The 17,379-nt window shown below is 40.6% G+C and overlaps 1 long non-coding RNA gene and 1 other non-coding gene across 4 annotated transcripts in view; both read left to right on the forward strand.

Moving 5' to 3' along the window:
- LOC143670355 (uncharacterized) overlaps window positions 1-17,379 on the forward strand; it is a 249,778-nt gene that overhangs the window by 206,896 nt on the left and 25,503 nt on the right. The window lies entirely within an intron of this gene.
- On the forward strand, window positions 10,322-10,427 carry LOC143672304 (U6 spliceosomal RNA). Its single transcript, XR_013169769.1, has one exon. It is a non-coding gene; the product is annotated as a U6 spliceosomal RNA (small nuclear RNA).

Below are 17,379 nucleotides of genomic sequence, written 5' to 3' on the forward strand. Positions count from 1 at the left end.
GCTACCTTCTTGAATTTAACCAAATAGGCTGAGTCCTGTGCTCTAAAACAGATAAAACTGGGAAACATTGAAGTAATGGGGTGTTCCCAAAATGTGTTTGTTAAGAATCACCTGGGACAACTTGTTAAAAAAAAATCTCTAAACCTTTTCTCTGGAAATTCTACTTCAGTTGTTGTGGGTTGAGACCAAGATACTGTGTTTATAACAAGTATACTAGGTAATTTTGATTTTCAGGCACTTTTAGAGAAACCTATGGTATTTATAAGAGTACAGTCTCTGTAGTTAAACAAATCTGGATTTTTGTGTTTAAAGGGAAGTTTGAATTTCCCTGGGTCTGGAGAGAGTCATTTTTTGCTATCCAGTCCTAACAGCTTTTTGACTAAACAAAGGCAGACCCACTGCTTTTAAGTACTGTTCGGGCTCACCTGATCAAGGTGTATTTTGAATTTTAAAGTTGGATTCTAAATTTGGGTCCAGATGGAAGCCAGTAGTGACACAATTGGAAACTGAGGCCATTATACATGAGGAAAGATACTGTGTAACTCGCAGGTCCCAGAGAGAAAGAGGGGTGCAAGGAGGAGTCGATGGAAAGCAAGATCGCCTCAGGTGTCTCAGCTAACAGGTGGGGAGAACACAAGCACAATGAGAGGGATATTTAATATGGCTGGTGCATTTATTGTGGTCCAGGAGTAGAGGTTAGATTTCCTGTGGGAGTCAAGGATTGGTTAGCTTAAAACAATCATGTGCTAAAAGGGCAAGGGACTGAGGATCTGACGACAATGGGGATGATGAGCTTACCTTTGGGACTAATTGTGGGTTTGCAGTGAGTGATGTGGGTGGTGGTCGCAATTATAGGTTTGTGCTGTGGGGGAGTTTCTGCCCCAGGGCTGCTTATTAACTAGGTGAAAAGTCAGTGTTGAGGCAGGTGGCTTAGCCAAAGTAAGATGATGCCAAGGCAGCACACACAAAATTGTAATAGTTACAACAATCCATCCCTTGATGCTGCAGCATCATTCATTTGGAGGATTGTGACAGTTTGGGCAGCTGATATATTTACTTCCAGGGGATAGCATCATCAAGTCAGCACATAAAGTACTTAAGGATATCGGTTATGGTAAACATTTCAATAAATAGTAAAACCAAGAACAGAAAGCCTTTGTGTGGCCATGCCTGAACCCCATACCGCCCCCACCACCCTGCACCCTGTCAGGAGATAGCTGGTAAGAAACGCTTTAGCATATTTAGGGTATGTACTGGTTTGAATCTGTTGTGTACTCCAGAAAAGCCAAGTTCTTTAATTCTCATTCAGTATTGCTGGGTGGGAGCTCTATGATTGTTTCTGTGGAGACGTGACACACCCAAATGTGGATATTAACTGTTGATTAAATGATTTCCATGGAGATGTGTCTCAACCCATTCAAGTTGTTTACTGGAACTCTTTAAGAAGGAACCGTTTTGAAAAAGCTTTAGAGCCACCAGAACCGACAGAGCCAACAGAATGGACAGATCCCTGGGGAAGCTGTTGAAGATTCCTGGAAAGAAAGCCAACAGATGTCATCCTGTGCCTTTCCAGCTGAGAAAGAAACCCCAAACATCATCAGCCTTCTTAAACCAAGGTATCTTTTTCTGGATGCCTTAATTTGGGCACTCTTATAGCTTTGCCTCAATTTGGACATTTTCGTGTCCTTAGAACTGTAAACTTGCAACTTAATAAATTCCCCTTCTTTAAAGCCATTCCATTGTTGGCATATTGCATTCCAGCAGCTTGCAAACTAAAACAGGGTGTGAGGTATTTGTTGAAAAAACCTTGGTTATCTATTGTGAAACACCTTGATCTCTTAAGGTGTTTTAAGAGGCCATTTTATGTAACGTGATTTTGGCCTATGCCTAATTATAAATATACATGTAAATGGGACTGTTTCTTATGGTGCAGATACCCCCTTTTCTGGCCGAGAGTTAGTCTAAAACTAGGTGATTATCCAAGAATCCCTGGGCTAGGGAATCTATTTGTTGTTGTAGTGGCCCTTATTAGTATATCAAGGGACAGGAGCTTAAGCCAAGGAACTGAAGGCAAATGTATGGACCTCTAGATGTTTGAAGGTTGTCCCTTTTATGTGATATTTAAGATACAATGTTTAGCATTACAGTACAGGGGCAACAAAGTGCAAGGTGGCTGTACAATCATAAGCGTGACTCATAGTAATGTACATTGCATAAGGAAGAGGGGTCCATGGTTAAGCAGGCTATTATTTTAGCCAGATAGTAATCTGATGGCTTTTTTCCCCCCATTTCTCAAAGGAGCACCTGGGATTATCATTTGGTTCAAGTGTAATGGTGGGTCTCGTTCATCAGTATGACAGAAGAAGCTGTGGGTCACCCTCAATGGTTATCTTGGGCAGTGTCCTCTCCACCAGTGAACTCTTGAGCTAGGATGATGTCTTCTAAGGCATATTGGTGATCGCCAGTCCAGGGGGTTGAATGAGAGGTTGGTATCCCAATCAGCAACCCATAAAATATGGGGAATTTTGTCATGGGCTTTTAAATACCATTGGGCAGCTCTAATTATGGTATCTATGTAGGTTTCTGTAATATAGTTCTTGTCCCCAGAGCGCCAAGACTTTTAGGAAGTTGTCTAGGACACACCTAACAACACGTTCCCATGTGCCCCCCTACAGTGCCCTCCACAAGGAGAATATGTTTTGTCAATTGGGTGTCAATTTTTGTAGGCCCTCGTTGCAATATAAGCACTAGTCTTAGAAATTTAGGCTATGCCTGGGTCAAGAATCATTTATGCATTGGTGCCAGTGGAACCACTTGAAATATAGTTTGGATAACTTTGGGTCATCAGCCATGCTAGGTGGCATGGTGGGTGCAGGTGGTTGAGAATTGAGAACAACAGTCTCATCTGTACCATCCCTGGGTACAGTTTCAGAATTATTAAGATATTGTTTAAGCTTTCCTGGCCTGAATGTTGAGGCCTTCTGGATTGTTAAGTAAGCCTATGACCCATGCAGCCAGAGAATGTACTAAAACCCAGAGCCAGGGTGAACATTGTCATAGTACCAGTGAGGACCAGCTTCTGGGGCTGCTGCTTATATCATGATGGCTAGACTTGGTAATGTTTCTCCCTTGTTGAGAGAGTGCGTAGTTCTTTTCTCTCAGGGCTTGCCCTCTGTCATATTTGCCAGTACAGGTGTTATGCATTGCATGGCATGACAAAAATAGGTCATTTTTCGATGGGACTGGCATTCACCTCATGCAGCTTTACCTCTAAAGGTGATCCTGACTGTTCCACTGCTTAGTTTGGGAGCTATAACCTCTATTACCTGGTAGTTGTGAAAGTGGCAAGACATGATCTAATTTGATTAATATGACAATAGGAGAAGGGTTTATTCCCATTCTGTGAAACATGACCCCATCTATGGGATACCAGTGTTTGGTTTTGGAACACAAGTCACAGCCTTTAATAACTATTTTGGCTAGTGATGGGCCCAGAGGTAATTCCTTTTTTCATGTCTCCTCCTCAAAAGCAGAGGAGCCTCTGAGGTCTGAGGTACTATGGGATTGGGGGTCCTGAGTGGACAGTCTCCAAGGGACCTACCAGATATGCTCTGTAGGAATGAGTTTTAGGTAGTTTATTGATAGTATACTCTGGTGTGGTGAGTCAACATTGTGCGGAAATGGGTGAGGCTGTGACCTGTTTACCCATAAGGGCCTTTGTTGTATCAGAAAATTATTTTGGTTCTGTTGGCTTGAAGCCCCATCCCCTGCCAGCCCTTTGGCCACTGCTCAAGAACCAGTAAAGATTCAGAGATTGGGTAATTGGCAGCTCAGAGCATCTTGGAGGGCTAACAAGACCACTTCCAGCTTTGCCAATGGTGCAGGCCCCAAACGGTCATCTTGGGTAAGCAGGGTGTTTGGAGCCGTATGATATGCCAGGGCCCTCCAGAAAGCCGCATTGCGTACAATGATGGTGCTTCCATTAGTGAGACATACAGACTCCCTTTCCATGTCAGACAGTTGCTCCCAAGGAGCTCCCCACTTGGATGGAGGAGGGGGCAATGGGGCACCTTTCAATTATCTCATGGGCAAAGGCCTGATCATGGGGGAAGCCAAATGCTCCTGCAATTTGGAAAGGCCCTGATTGTCAGGTTTAGTTGTCTCCTGGAGATACCATTTCCATTTTACCAGTAAGGCTTCAGTGGCTGTTCTGAGTCCCTGCTGGGAATCATCTGTCACCCTTGGCATTAAAGGAACCTGCATGTGGAGGCTGACCAATTGTGGCCCTGTAAGTGCCTCCATTTTTAGAAGAGCACAATGACACAAGTTTGGCATGCTCCATCCAAAGACTCTGAATAAGCATATTCAGAGAGAGCCAAGGCCTCTAATTTAAAATCTATTCCCACTGGGACAAAGGGCATAGTTTTGGAAATGGCCTGCACGGCCAATTCTAAGGCACATTATTGTGGCTCTCCCCAGTGGAAAGTAGCAGATGCATGTGTGGTTTTGTATATGGGCTATCATGAGAGTGAGAGATGTCAGATGTGTTATGTCCAGAAAATGAATAATTCAAATAGGTGTTGTACATGTCTTAGCATCTGAGGTGGGCTTGCATTTGGTGGTGGTAAAAATCTCACTGTCCTTAGAGGACCAGATGATGCCCAGGAATTTGACAGAGTTTGATGGACCTTGTATTTTATGGGGATCTATTGCCCAGCCTCATTTATGTAAAGGATGTGTAAGTATAGCTGGATCCTCTTGGAGGCCCTATTTGGAATTACCGCTTAATTGGATATCAGCTATATAGTACCACTATTCAGTTTTTTTGTTGTTGTTGTTGTTGTTTTTTAAGATCATTTGTTAAGGTCTTGGCAGTAGCAGTTAGGAATTTTTTATGGGCACTGGGTAAAACATTGGCCAAACCAGTCATAGTAACACAATTGCCCATGCTCCTGTGTAACTAGTTGACATGAGGAATAGTTTGATGGGCAGGTCTTATGCATTAAGTGTGGTGTAACTGATGGTTAATCGCCCTTCACTGGTGGAGGCTCAAGATATGGCTCAGGGTGGTGTGATGGTGGCTCAGTGACAGAATTCTTGCCTGCCATGCCAGAGACCTGGGTTCAATTCCTGGTGCCTGCACATGGGAAAAAAAAAAAAAAAAGATCTGGCTCAATAGGATATCGAATGGGAGATGGTAGGTATAATGCCTTCTTTTGAGGAGATCTTGGATTATAACCTGGCGCCCCATAGTACCTTGTTCTAGGTGATATTGTGGTTTTTATCACCATGGTTGGTAGGGGCAGTTCCACAGGGTTCCTATTTGGAAAGATTTGATCTTACTCCAGACAATATGTTAAAGCATCTGCACCTATAGTGACGAAAATAAGAGCAAAAAGTGCCACCACTAGGGGTAGCTGCTTAATAAGAATTGTGCCAGTAATCACTTCACCCAAAGGGGTTAGGAAATTGTGCCATTGATATGCAGGAGGAGATGGGGGCCATCCAGGGGAGGGACCATGTGTGTAGGGTGGCCACCTATAACGGATAAACCAGCATCTGTGATATGAGTCCCCCTCACTTCCTGCCAATAGCTCCAATCCATCTATACCCTCTCTGAATATGAAACATGCCAATAAGGTTGAAAAATACTGCCCAGTAATTTTGGGGGAGTAGGCTCCCTGTAAGAAAATTTTCCATGACTCAAGTTAAAAGGGGGCCTCCACCAGGTCTGGAGACAAACTCTGGGTCTCTTTTGTCTGAATACTCGAAGAAATGATAAGCACATTGCTTCATTTCAATCTTTTAAAATAGCATTTGGGCCTCATCAATTGTTTGCTAGCAGGCATCTGTCTTGGGCTGTAATAACCACTATCATGGGTGTCTTTTTTTTTTTAGGTCAATAGGGGAAGGGGTCAGAGTCTTTAGTGATACCTGCCAATTGCTTCATTTTGGGGGAATGAGAGTGACAACTCAGACTCTAATGACTCTCAGCAACCAATCTGCCCCTTTCACCTTGTCCCCTTAAATCTTTAGGTATGTTTTGAATCTCTAATCAAGTAAACTTCTGAGTTTTAGTTTCCAATTTGGTCTCCCCTTTGGGGCTATGCTTGACCTTGCTTATTGGTGTCAGGGAAAATTTATGTTTTCTGCTGGGGAAGATTTGTAGTTCCCACTGACTGGACTCATAGATAGTTGTCCCCTCTCTAGTGTGTCCAGTCAACCTCATGATGGTTGAAGTTTGTTTTCCCTTAGTGTGATATTGGTGGGATCTTCAGGCATAGCCTCCGGAAAACATTGATGTGCTGATAAGCAGAAGCACTGAGTAGGGCCCATGCACATTCAGCATTGTGTCTTGGGGTGCTGGCACAAACTGCTCCTTCCCCTTTCCCCTTTTTTTGGCCCCAAATTTCCCTAGCCAGCTCGCTCCAGGGCTTAGATTTTTACATCACGTAGGGGTTGAGGAACAAAGAGTTAGAGCAGTAGTGACAGCAGCAACAATAATGTAATGATCGCAGACCCTAGCAGCACCCCATTGCTTGTGGGGATCTATTGCCCAGCCTCGTTTCTATAAAGGATGTATGAGTTTGGCTAGATCCTCTTGGGGGCCCTCTTTGGAATTATCCCTTAATTGGATGAGGGGATGGGGGGGTGCCCCTCAAGCTATTGGTGGGTTTAAGATCCGTATGCACAGTCCACTGTCACAGCGGTTTGAGTCTCCCCCAGTAATCTCTCAGCTGCAGTCCTGATGCTGGGAGGTCTAGCTCTCTCCCTTTCTTAGCCAACGTGTGTTTAGCCCCAGCTGCCTCACTTGTGAGTCACAGCTTCCAGCAGGCGATGCCTGTCATGTGCCTTGCAGGTTCCAATATCAGAATCACCACAAGACCTTCCTTATGTAGACAGCGTTACTTAGTACAAGTGTCACCCAACGTCAGTCGCTCCCATTTAGGGTAGTGCCAGAACCTACAGGGTTTCCCCTGTTGCCATGGGCCAATACTCAGATCTACAGGGCAGCCAATTTCGGGTGGGAAGCTTAGGCGACATCTGGCAGACACAAGAGGCAGCAACGCAAAGCAGTGTGGGCAGACATCAGCAAACCATGGGCCCTCCCACTTACACATCTGAGGGAGCCAGTTAGTGATCCAACAGCAGTCAAAAAGCATTATACCTCATATCCCATGGTTATGACCAATGCACCCTGATCATCGAGCCACTTCTTCTGAATTAAATTGGATTTTAAAGTTGCATCTGGGTGGAGGTCAGGTGCCACACGGGGAGATACTGAGGCCATAATAATGAGATATGATAGTGTGTAACTGACAGGTCCCAGGGAGAGAGGTTGGCCATGAGGGCTTGAAGGGAAGCGTGATTGGCTCTGGTGGCTCAACCAGCAGGTGGGGAGCATAGAGGCAGAGCAAAAGGGACCTTTGAGCTGCTGCCTTTATTATGGTCCAGAGGTGAGATTAAACATCCTGCAGGAATCAGTGATTGTTTATTTTATGGCAAATGCATGCAAAAAGGGAAAGGGACTGAGGGTCCAAGGGTGGTGGTGGAGATGGTGAGATTATCATTTGGAACTAGCTTTGGGTTCTGGGTGATATGTATAGGTGCTGTGGGTGGTGGTCACCGATGTGGGTTTGAGCTCTGGGTGAGTCTATGCCTCAGAGCTAGAAGCTGCTGCTCAAAGGGCAGTACTTGAGGCAATTAGCTTAGCAGAAGTCAGATGGATGGCAAAGTAGCACACAAAATGTTTTGATAGTCATAACAGGGTGACTTGTGGTAGTAGGTACAGAGCAACATTTCTCAAGTTGCTTGTGGGGATTGTCTGTTAGCAGGACTGAGGCCACTAAGGCAGTAGTTTTCAACATGGTTGGGAGGAGATGAATTATACACTTAAAGAGATTTCCAGGTGTTTTTAATATGCATTCTACCCCTCCCAAATCAGTGGTTCTCATTGTTAGTTGCACATTGGAATTACCTGAGTAGTTTTAAAAACTGCTGATATCTGGGTCCCATCCTCAGAGTTTCTAATAGTTCTGGGTTGTGGCCTGGGTGCTGATTTTTTTTTTTTTGTACATTTGTTTCTTTAAGCTCCCAAGAGATTTTAATATTTACCCAAGATTGAAAACCACTCCCCTAAATTGAAAACCTGTGATCTAGGACCTCCACCTATCAAGTAGGAAGTAAGTCAAGCAGTGATTGAATTATTATATTAATGGGCAGGCATGATTGATAGAGCAGGAAATAGAATGAGGATTTCATTGTAATCAACATAGACTGGCACCAAGTTGTGGAAATCCAGGTTTACATAAGAGTTCTGGTCACTATTCCAGTCTCTAAAAATTCTTGGATGAAAGGTCTTTGAAAAATGCCTGGCACACGGAATACAATAAATACAGAATAAGTGAATGACAGAAGAATTTGACACCTCAAGGACATGAGATACTTGATAGTGAACAGAAGAGGGCACTCTGACACAGTAATGTTGTATATGGTTCTCAATCAACGGTATGAGATTGGAGATTTGTATAAGAGCAAGGCAAGAACCTTGTTTGTAAAGTCAGATTTTATCAGTTAAGATGATTTTTGACACAAATAATAGAATACCTGAGGAAAACTAACTTGAAGAATCAGGGCATATTAACATTCCATAATTGGAATTCTGGAGGTAGGACAGTTCCTGGTTAATTCGATCGTCTCAGAGCTCTGGACTGGCTGTTCAGTTCTGTGATTCTCTTTGCTTTCCCCTTATGATCACAAGATGCCTGTCACAGCTCTAAGCATCATGCCTTTGCACAACTGCATGCGAAAGCACGGAGAACAGAGGAGAATCTGTATAGATCTCTCTCTTTTTATCAGGGAAGAAATATATTTTCTAGAACTACCCAGCAGACTTTTCTTTATGTTTCACTGATCAGAACTTAGTTATATGACAATCTGTAAATGAATCACTGCTGAATATGTATGGCCCGTCTTTGGTCATGGTTCATCCCCTGATACCTGCACATTGACATCTTATGCCTTCTGTTGGAAAGGAGAGTGGAGCAATGATTATCAGAGAAACTTGTACAACCTGGCTGACTTGAGGTTGAGCTTAGAAGATCAGGAGGTAAGCCTTATGTTTTCCTTGACTGAGAAGAAATAATCTCACAATTTTGATTGTTTTGCCAAGAAATGATGAGTGGGGTGACATCAGCAGGAAGTCAAGCCAGTTATTACAGTGTTTGGCAATGAGTTTTGTATAATTTGGCACAACTCTAACTAGAGGCCAGAGTGCAAGTGTATTATGAAGAAAGAGTGGGGAATGACATGTCCTCATATAAAAAGAGACTGTACAGTAAATGGTTTGGCCAGCTGGAAGCTTTCATTTTAATGGCTACCAGTTAAAGACTAGTTGGGCTGAAAAGCTGTCAACTTGTATTTTCCTACTCACACACACTCACACACTCACTCTTACAAGCACACAAAGCTTGGAGAAAGGATTTTGGCTTGTTCTTCTTTGGAGATGCTTATTAACATATGTAGGGATAAAGTGATCTCATATAATTCCTCATTTGGACTTGTTTGATTCTTCTATTCCTCTCTGAAGACTTCCCATAGCTCTGAGAATCCCATCTACCTGATCAAAATCTAGGGGAGCAGGCCATGGTGGTTCAGCAGGTAAGAGTGCTTGCCTGCCATGCCAGAGGACCCGGGTTCGATTCCCGGTGCCTGCCCATGTTAAAAAAAAAAAATCATCTAGAGGAGCGTGTACTCACTCTGAGAAAAACCGGTAGCCATCCTAAAGCAGGCTGTTATATATATATATATATATATATATATATATATATATATATATATATGTTGGATATAAAAAGGAATGCAAACCAGGAATTGTGCTTTTATACTTCTAAACTCACTTTTAGTAGCAACATAAACACATTACATGTTTCATTATAAGTATCTTTTATTAAGCTTTTGATTAATCTAGTAGATGACTACTGTTTGCTATTGCTCCTTTGTTCGGTTCACTGAGATCTGTGCAATGGAAACCTCACAAATATAATGTGAGTGAACGCTAATCGTAAAGATGATTGTAGCTTAGTTGAGGCCCGTCATTTCACAGAACAGATTTAAATACATAAGGACTTTGACTCGTGTAAAAGAATAAGAAGCCACTTCGTCAGTATTTCCCTAAATATATTGTGTGAATCAGTAGTTCCACATGATATTGCATTAAAAAGTGTTCTGTGGTTTCAAATAAATGGGAACTGATGTGTTCAGTACTTTCTTCTTGATGTTGGCAATATGTATTAAACTCTCTGAAAAGATTTACAGCAGGGTGCTCCCTTCGGCAGCACATGTACCAAAATTGAAACGAAATAGAGAAGAGTAACATGGCCCTGCGCAAGGATGGCAAGCAAATTTGTGAAGTATCCCATTATCTTCACATTGCGAATGGAATTAGCAGCACTGAACTATGTATCTGTACATGATTAAAAGGGGGAAATGTTAGCTTTAATATATGGTAGCAATATAATTTTTTTAAATCCATGGAACTACACTATGCAGTAAACCCTAAGTTAATCATGGGCATTAATTAATAGTACAATTATAAAAATGTGGTATCATCAATTGTAACAAATTTTCCACACCATTGCAAGGTGCTGGTAGTGGGGTGGTATATAGGAATCCTGTATTTTGTTGCATGGTTGTTCTAGTAAATACACAATTTCTCTAATAAAGAAAAAAATATGGCAAAGAAAGCTATTACCTTTATTTATCCCAGTGTACATGTTTAATGACAATGCCTTTATCTTATAACATGTTATGAAACATCTTCTTAAGAGCAGTTTGAGAGAGACTACACACTTTGATATTCAGAAAAATGGGGAGAAATTTAAAATATATACTCAGTCCAGAAGTCAGCCCCATAGAGGCTAAGGTACCAAAACAAGCAAAGGCCCAGAGTAGGTCACAGCAGGAGGTGATTGACAGAATTTGTTTAATTTGGCAGCAGGCTCGGCACCCTGACTACGAAGGAGAAATGAGGCTTTAAAGGGAAGCAAGCATCAAGAGGGGCCCTGAATGCCAGGGTAGAGTTCAGATTTTATTCTGAAACAGAATTTCAGGTTGATTACTTTCATCAGCATGGTGCCTGTTTTGTTGACATGAAATCCATTAGGAAGGTAGTGCAGTGGTCCAGAAGAGGGATTATGGGAGCATGAAACTTGGCAGGGGGCAATGTGCTGAACAGGAAGGGCAAGTTAAAAGAGTTATTGGAGAGGTAAAATCAGGAAATTTTTTTGATTGTTTGTACGTGGAATGTGCAGGGGTAGCTGAAAATGTCATTGATTCCTTTTAAAGCTAATTGGGAGAATTGTAGTGTCATTAATGAGGAAATTCAGAAAATATTGAATACAGATCAGATCATAGGACTCCCTGCCTGTGGTAGTTTGAAAAAGTATGTTCTTAGTCTTAAATTAATCCACTCTTGTGGGTGTAAACCATTGTAAGTAGGTTTTTATAAGGTTACTTCAGTTAAGGCGTGGTCCAGAGTAGGTCTTAATCTCCTTGCTGGCATCCTTTATAAACGGGATGAATGCAGGGAGGAAGGGAGAAAGACAAGGAACCAAGAAGTTGAAGGCTATGAAACCTGGAAGAGAAGGGAGAGACCAGCAGACACCACTTTGTGCATTGCCCTGTGACAGAGTGGTCCAGGATCATACTGGCAGTGGTTTTCAGAAAGAAAGTATCATCTTGATGATGCCTTGATTTGGGCATTTTCACAGCTTCAAAACTGTAAACTTGTAAGTGAATAAATTCCCATAATTAAAGCTAACACATTTCATGGTATCTCCTTGAGCAGCTTAGCAAACTAAAACTGCTCAAAACTCAGTCACTGCCCATTACACTCAGAATAGGGACTCAAGTCCTTTCAATCCTATAAAGATCCACCTGACTCGGCCCTTTCTTATTTCTCCCCCTTGCTCACTACACCCTAGCCACAGAGGTCTTCTGGTGTCTTGAATCTTCCAAGGACATTTGTAATTCAGGGACATTGCATTAGCTATTCTTTCTTTTCTTGGAATGCATTTCTTCCAGACATGCTGATGGCTTGCTCTATGTTTTCCCTCAGGCTTCTGCTCAACTATCACTTCCATAGAAAGCCCTTTCCTGAAAATCCTTTCCAGAATAGCCCCCTCATCCCCACCTCATTCAGTCCCTCTTTCTTTTGTAAAATGGAAATAGAATACACATACTATCAAATTCATCATTTTAAATGTGCACTTCAGAGGTTTCAAGGTTTACAAAGTTGTGCAAGCATCCCCACTATCTAATTCTGGAATATTTTCATCATCCTCAAAATCAACACCATTGGGTGTACGGGTAGTTCAGTGGTTAGAATGCCTGCCTTCCATGCCGGAAACCTGGGTTCAATTCCCGGACCATGCACACACACACACACACGCACACACACACACACACACACACAATCAACACCATACTCTTTAGCAGTAATTCCAATTCCCCCTCTTCTCACTATTGATTTCTGTCTCTATGGATTTGCCTATTCTGAGACATTTCATATAAATGGAACCATGCAATATGTGGCCTTTGGTTTCTGGTTTCTTTCTTTTAGTATGTTTTCAAGATCCATCCCATGTTATAACATGCAGCAGTAATTTGTTTATTTTTATTGCCAAATAATATACCATTGTATTGATATATTTTATTTATCCATTGATCAGTTTATGGACAGTTTCTTTATTTCCACTTTTTGGCTATTATAAAAATGTTGCTGTGAATATTCACATACAAGCTTTTGTGTGAATAAATAGAGCGTTACTTCTTTCTTTCCTTGTAGATGCCTTGTATTCAGTTTTTTTGCCACAATGTCCTAGATAAAGCCTCCAATAAAATGTTGAATAGAAGTGGTGAGAATGACCATCCTTGTCTTGTTTCTGATCCTCGGAGAGAATTTTTCAGTCTTTCTCCACTAAGTATGATGTTATCTGTAGGTTCCTTGTATATGCCCTTTATCAGCTTTTAGAAATCCTTTATCTGTTTGGTTAGTTGAAAGTTTTGTTTTTATCATGAAAGGGTATTGGGTTTTGTCAAATGCTTTTACTTCAACAGGTGAGATGATCTTGTGAGTTTTTTTGTTTGCTTGTTTGTTTTGCCTTTATTGTATTAATGTGGTACCTTATATTGATTGATTTCATATGTTGAATCAACCTTGCATTCTTGGGATAAATCCAGTTAGTCATCATGTATAATCCTTTTTATATGCTTCTGGATTCTGTTTGTTAGTATTTTATTGAGGATTTTGGTATCTAGATTTATAAGATATAGTAGCCTGCAGTTTTCTTTCTTGTGATGTCTATAAATAGCTTCTGTATCAGTGTAATACTGGCATCATTGAACAAGGTAGAAAGCAATGCTTTCTCTTCCTTTTTGTTTCAGAACTTGAAAATAATTTGCTTTAATTCTTCTTTAAATTTTTGATAGGATTTACCAGTAAAGTCATTTAGCCTTGAGCCTGCTGATTTTCTTTATTGTTTCTGTTCTCTATTTCAGTTATCTCTGCTTTTGTCTTTATTATTTCCTTCTGTTTGCTAGCTTTGGGTTAAGTTTGATCTTCTTTTTCTAGTTCCTTATGATTTAAAGCTAAGTTATTGATTTGAAATCTTTCTTCTTTTTCAATGTTGGCATTTAAGAACTTGTGCAAGTTTGAAGACATTATGTATCCCAGAAAAAACATGTCCTTTAATCCTCATTTGGCACTGCTGGGTGGGATGTTCTATTTTTTTTTTTTTTTATGTTTCCATGGAGATGTGATCCACCCAATTGTGGGTGGTAACTTTTGATTAGATGGTTTCTATGGAAATGTGCCTCCGTTCATTCAAGGTGGTGTTGCTTACTGGAGCCCTTTAAGAGGGAACCAATTTGGAAAAAGCTCAGAACCAACAGAACCCACCTAGCCAGAGACTTTGGAGATCAAAGAAAATGCCCCTGTGGAGAAATGTTGAAGAAGCTGGGAGAGAAAGCTAGCAGATGTCATCATGTGCCCTCCCAGCTGACAGAGGTGTCCAGAAGCCAAAGACCCCAGCAGACACGAGCCAGGTGCCTTCCTGGATGACAGAAGGGTTCCAGCCAGCATGAGCTTTTCTTACATGAAGGTAACCCCTTGTTGGTCCCTTAATTTGGATATTTTCATGGCTTTAGAACAGTAGAATTACCATAAATTCCTTTTTGAAAGCTGTTCCATTTCTGCTATATTGCATTTTGGCAACATTTACAAACTAAAACGGAGCTATGAATTTCCCTGTATGTACTGTTTTTGCTGTATCCCATAACTTTTTATATACTGTACTTTCATTTTCATTTGCTTCAAAGTATTTTCTAATTTCCCTTTAGATTTCTTCTTTGATACATTGATCATTTAGGCATGTGTTGGTTATTTTCCAACTGTTTGTGAACTTCCAAAATTACTTCTGTTATTGATTTCTAATTTTATTCCACTGTTTAGAGACTACACTTTGTCTGATTTTAATAAATTTAAATTTAGTGAGATTCATTTTATGACCTAACATATAGTCTAGTCAAGGCATATGAGAATATATAATCTGCTGTTGTTGAGTGAATTCTTTTATATATATCTTTTGGGTCTAGTTGGTTTATAATGTCATTCAAGTCTTCTATCGCCTTAATTATCTTCTGTCTTATTTTATCTATTATCAAAATCAGATTATTGAAGTCTCTGACTATTATTGTTGAACTGTCTGTTTCTCCTTTCATTTTGTCAATTTTTGCTTCACGTATTTTGTGAATCTCATGTTAGGAGCATATTTGCTTATAACTGTTATGAATTGACCTATTATACATACAAAATACCCTTATTTATCTATAGTAACATTTTCTTCTTGTAGCCTATTTTGCCTGATAATAGTATAGCCACTTCAGCACCCTTTTTGTTATTGTTTGCATTGTCTCTTTCCATCCTTTATTTTCAATAAGTCTATGTCTTTTAATCTAGAGTCTTTCGTAGATAACATGTAGTTGGGTCATTTTTCCCCCATTCTGCCAATTTTTTCCTTTTCATTAGAGATTTTAATCCATTTTCATTTAATGTAGGATTTGGGTCTAACAATTTGCTTTTATTTTTCTAAATGTCTCATGTAATTTTTGTTCCTCTATTTCCCCATGACCACCTTTATTGGTGTTAAAAATATATTTTCTAGTATACTATTTTATTTCTCTTATCATTTGTTTTACTATTTTTTTTATTATTTCTTAGTGGTTGCCCTGGCAATTATTATTGGCACCTTAATTTTAACAATCTAATAGGATTAATAACAACTTAATTTCAAAAGTATACAACAATTTTACTCTTTTATAGCTCCATGTACTTCCTCTTCCTTTATCCTTTTATTGTCACCATTTACATCTTCATTCATTGTGTGTCCACTAAGAGAGATTTATAATTATTGTTTTATGCAGTTGTATTTTAAATTGGGTGGGAGAAAAATGCAGTTACAAATTCAAAATAAATTCATACTTTTATATTTACCTATGTGGTTACCTTTACTTATGTTCTTTATTTCCTCCTGTGGATTAGAGTTACCATCCACTGTCCTTTCATTTCAGTGGTAGGTACTCCCTTTAGTATTTCTTATAGAATGAACTGTCTCAGTTTTTGTTTATCTAGGATTTATGAATTTCTCCTTCATTTTTCCAGGTGTAGAGTTTTTAGTTATAGCATTTTCCTTTCTTTCAGCACTTTAAATATATCATCCTGCAGAGGACTCCAAGGTTCCTAATGAGGAATCAGCTGATATTCTTACTGAGGATACATGCATGTTTAGATGCTTCTCTCTTACTGCTTTCCAGAGTCTCTCTTTTTCTTTCATTGAGCAGTTTGATTAAATGTCTAGGTGTGGATCTCTTTGAGTTTATCCTACTGGAGTTCATTGTAATTCTTGGATGTGTAGATTTATTAACTTAAAATTTACAGTTCTTAGGCCATGAAAATGTCCTAATTAAGGCCTCAACAGAATGATGCCTGGAATCTGAAGACAGAATGCTGGCATCCAGGACACCTCTGTCACATGAGAAGGCACATGGCTGGCATCTGCTGGTCCTTTGCATCTTGGTTTCATTATTTTCAGCTTCTGGTTCCAGTGGTTTCTTCTGGATCCTCTCTTAGCTTCTCTGGGGTTGTTTTCTCTGTGCTCTCTCTTGACCTTTTCTGTACTTTATCCTCTCATAAAGGACTCCAGTAGTAAGGATTAAGACCCACCTTGAATGAGTTGGATCACTTCTCAGTTGAAACAACCTAACCAAAACGTCTTGTCCACAATAGGTCTGCACCCACAGGAATGTATTAAAAGAATATGGCATTTTCTGGGGTACATAACAGCTTCAAACTAACACACTCTACCCTCTGAACCTCAAAAAGACATGTTCTTTCCATACACAAAGTACATTCATTCCATCACAATATCACCAAAGTCTTAAATCATTTCAGTAACAATATTAAGTACAATGTCTCATCAAAATCAGTTACAGGCATGGTCTGTCCTAAGGCAAAATCATTTTCCAGCTATGAACTAGTGAAACTTGAAACAAATTATCTGCTTCCAATATACAAAGAGAGACAGTCATAGGATAAACATTAAACAAAACAGGTGTCATGGAATCCAAACAGTTCCAAAAATCTGTGGCACATACTTCGTTACATTTCCAGATCTGAAAGCAATCTATAAAATGAAATTTTATCCTTGGACTTTGAGATAGTGGCAGTCCCACCCTTTAAGGGCTTACACAGTAGCCCTGTTCTCTCTAAACAGTGGGGTGAGGTCTCCAACAACTCCATGCATTGGAGAGATGGCCATGCTCTTGGCCCTACTCTCCTTAAGGATCTGGGTGGCAGCTGGACTCTCTGCCATCTCCAGGGCACAGGCTTCATCCTTTTGGAATAGTGGGTGGCAGCCATACTTTCCTATATCCCAGGGTGTATGCTTCATACTTGCTGAATCCTTGAGTGGCAACACTCTTCCTGAACAATGGGGAAGCCAAGCTCACTTCAATCCCCCAGGCATCTGAGAGCCCTGGATTGGTAACAGTCTCCTTGAACAATGGGGCAGAAGACCCACCCTCTGCAAACTCCAGGGTAAACTCACTCTTTCCATGTGTAAGGGTGGGTCTGCTCTCTCCACCCAAGGTTTCTTGGTTCCAGACCCTAGCTTCTATGGTTCTGCCTTTGAAGTAATTTTTCCTTCAATATGTCCCTTTTCTGTCTCTTTCAGTCCGGGCTGGCAGTGATTATGTTCATACAGATCTGACAAAAACCTCAGTTTCACATGCAGCACATAGAGGAACCAAATATCAGACAAA

This window comes from Tamandua tetradactyla, chromosome X, assembly GCF_023851605.1.
Source record: "Tamandua tetradactyla isolate mTamTet1 chromosome X, mTamTet1.pri, whole genome shotgun sequence".
NCBI lineage: Eukaryota > Metazoa > Chordata > Mammalia > Pilosa > Myrmecophagidae > Tamandua > Tamandua tetradactyla.